The sequence below is a fragment of the Hylobates moloch genome, unplaced genomic scaffold (genome assembly GCF_009828535.3).
Source record: "Hylobates moloch isolate HMO894 unplaced genomic scaffold, HMol_V3 SCAFFOLD_3085, whole genome shotgun sequence".
Lineage (NCBI taxonomy): Eukaryota > Metazoa > Chordata > Mammalia > Primates > Hylobatidae > Hylobates > Hylobates moloch.
The window spans coordinates 2,333-5,861 of NW_026655360.1; the positions used below are offsets into that span (position 1 = coordinate 2,333).

The following is a 3,529-nucleotide window of genomic DNA, read 5'->3' on the forward strand; positions in this document are numbered from 1 at the left end:
ACAAAAATTAAGTTTCAACTTCCATGTTCCACAGTTTAATGGTATCTACAATTATAACTTAATTTTCTCTAGAGAGTTATAGAGATTTATTCAGATGTTAAAAGCTGCCTGTTTGATGAATACATTTCAGTTTCTCAGTTAGAATTTGATCACTGAGAAAATTCTCTGGCTTATAGGAAATCTATGAAGACGACTGATGGCTCTTTCTTTCTTTTTTTTTTTTTTTTTTTTTTTTTTTTGAGACAGGGTCTCGCTCTGTGGCCCAGGCTGGAGTGCAGTGGTACAATCTAGGCTCACTGCAACCCCCGCCTCCTGGGTTCAAGTGATTCTCATGCCTCAGCCTCCCGAGCAGCTGGGATTATAGATGCCCACCAAGACACTCAGCTAATTTTTGTATTTTTAGTAGAGATGGGGTTTCACCATGTTTGTCAGGCTGGTCTTGAACGCCTGACCTCAAGTGATCTGCCCACCTTGGCCTCCCAAGTATTGGGATTACAGGCATGAGCCACCATGCCTGGCCTTGACGGCTCTTTCTATAACCAAGTAGTAAAGTTCCAGGGAGTTTCTTCGAGAACATCTGTGGACTGCTTGTACAGTCCCCTCTGGCAAGAGCCCCTAGTGTTTTATGCGGCAATGTTACAGCCTGTGTAGAAAATGCAAGCAAATCAAAATTGAAAAGGCATTTGTAACCTAGCATAGGTGACTCTTAGGTCTAATTCCATAGAAGCAGAACAAATAAAATTTAGCCCCAAGTTGGAATCAGCTTTGCCATCATCCTTAGCCTTTTAAACTCATCACTACCAAGATTCTAAATACTGAAAGCCTCACAATATCTAAATAGGGCTTTGTGCGTTTATATTATGCTTACCACAAACACACTACACTTTCAATACTGAAGGGCCTTTTATAAAGCATGTTAGTATTTTAGTTGATGTAAACAGGTTTGATTAGAAACATGCTAGTCTCTAAAGTGCAGTTACCAAATATTGTTTTAATATTAAAGGAAATAATATATGTAATGAGGTTAGTATAATATGTGGCAATAAATAGTAAATAAGCTATTTTCCTTTCTGTCTGGCAGTAGCCATCAGGTAAGCCAAGATGGGTGCATACCCGCACATCCAGGAGCTATGGAGAAAGAAGCAGTCTCATGTCATGCGCTTTCTTCTGAGGGTCAGCTGCTGGCAGTACCACCAGCTCTCTGCTCTCCACAGGGCTCCCCGCCCCACCTAGCCTGATAAAGCGTGCCGACCAGGCTTCAAGGCCAAGCAAGATTACGTTATATATAGGATTCATGTTCGCCGTGGTGGCCGAAAACGCCCAGTTCCTAAGGGTGCAACTAACGGCAAGCCTGTTCATCATGGTGTTAACCAGCTAAAGTTTGCCTGAAGCCTTCAGTCCGTTGCAGAGTAGTAAGCTGGATGCCCCTGTGGGGCTTCTAGAATCCTGAATTCTTACTGGGTTGGTGAAGATTACACATACAAATTTTTTGAGGTTATCCTCATTGATCCATTCCATAAAGCTATCAGAAGAAATCCTGACACCCAATGGATCACCAAACCAGTCTACAAGCACAGGGAGATGTGTGGGCTGACATCTACAGGCCAAAAGAGCCATGGGCTTGGAAAGACCATAAGTTCCACCACGCTATTGGTGGTTCTTGCCTGGCAGCTTAGAGAAGGCGCAAAACTCTCCAGTTCCACCGTTACCACTAACATAAGTAAAGTTTGTAAAATTCATACCTAATAAACAATTTAGGACAGTCAAAAAAAATAAATAAACTATTTTAATATTTTTATTCTCCTTCAAGGGACCAGAGGCCACATGAGTCTTGTTCACTGTGTCCCCAGTAAATGACACATAGAATGACAGTAAATATTTGTTAAATTATGAATTAATGAATGGCCTCAAATAAAAACCTTTGCTAACAGTCACTGAATCCCACATGTCCAAAATAGAATCTAAGAGGATATAAAAACTATACTTAAATTATAATTTATATAATTTTTATATTTACAAAAATACAAATTATAAATTATGTTGGAAGTCAGTTTGCTTAGTATAAAATAGACTCCCAACTCTATTAATACATTACTTATTATTACTTTATCATTAACTGTTTTGTTCTTTTATTGATCTATTCTTTCTTTTAACTCATCACTAGTCAGAAGAGTTGTTTAAACAACATGAATAAAAATGTTCAATTTGTTAGTAAGCAAAAAATTAAAAATTAAGATTTCTTTACCTTCATCCAGATTGTTGCTCATATATGTACGTTTCTTTAAATACAAAACACAGTTTTGACAAGGGTGCAAGGATAGGCACTTTCATACACTGCTTTCAGAAGTGTATACTGATATAATCTTTTTGGAAGGCAATCAGCTAGCCAAATGAAAAGTATTAACCAACCTTTGTTTTTGACCAGGGAATGCAGCTTTAAAAAAAGATATCTTAAGGAAGTTATCAAAGACGTGTATTAAGATTTGTAAAAAAAAGAACCTTCACTAAAAAGCATAAAAAAAGCTTTATAAAAGCATAAAAAAAGAGTAAGAAAATTAATGGCACATTAATATGATCAAATACTATGCAGTCATTAAAATCACATTTTCAAGTAACATGTAAAGGCAGTGATACAGTTTGAATGTTTTGTCCCCTCAAAATCTCATGTTGAAATGTGATCTCCAATGTTGGAGGTGGGCCTAGTAGTGGGTGTCTGTGTCATGGGGGCAGATCCCTCATGAATGGCTTGCAGCTGTCCTCACAGTAATGAGAGCGTTCTCACTCTATGAGTTCACACTAGAGCTGGCTGTTTAAAAGAGCCTGGCAGCTCCCTCCTCTCTTGCTCCATCTCTCGCCATATGACATGTGGGCTTCCACTTTGCCTTCTGCCATGATTGTAAGCTTCCTGAGGCCTCACCAGAAGCAGATGACAGCACCATGCTCCCTGTACAGTCTGAAGGACGGTGAGCCAAAATAAACCTCTTTTCTTTATACTACCTAGCCTCGTGTATTTCTTTAAAGTAATGTAAATGGGCTAACACTGGCAGGAATAGCTCAGAATGTATTTTATGTGAAAAAAGAAAAGGACTTACGTGTATAACAATTTTGAAACATGTATATGCAATACGTGCATAGGAAAGATTAGAAGGATATGCCAAGATGACAGTAAGAGTGGTTTACTGTTACAATGTGAAGTTATTTTAAATTTATCTTTAGGTTTTCCATACTTTTCAAATTTTCTTTTGGTACTTTGGTAATCAAACGGAAAATACATACTTTATTAAAATTAAAAAGTATTGACAAACATGCTATAGAATGTTATGGTATATGCTATGCTATTCATTTTATTTTATTTTTATTATGGCTATCCTAGAGGATGTGAAATCATGTCTCACTGTTTTGTTTTTAGACACAGGGTCTCGCTCTATCACCCAGGCTGGAGTGCAGTGGTATGATCATAGTTCTCCGCAGCTTCAAATTCTTGGACTTAAGCAATCCTCCCACCTCAGGCTTCTAAGTAGTTAGGGCT

The 3,529-nt window shown here is 38.1% G+C and overlaps 1 pseudogene; it reads left to right on the top strand.

Annotated features, from left to right (window-relative positions):
• The first annotated feature begins 1,064 nt into the window (after nucleotides 1–1,064).
• Nucleotides 1,065–1,720, top strand: LOC116465121 (large ribosomal subunit protein eL15-like; annotated as a pseudogene).
• The last annotated feature ends 1,809 nt before the right edge of the window (nucleotides 1,721–3,529 follow it).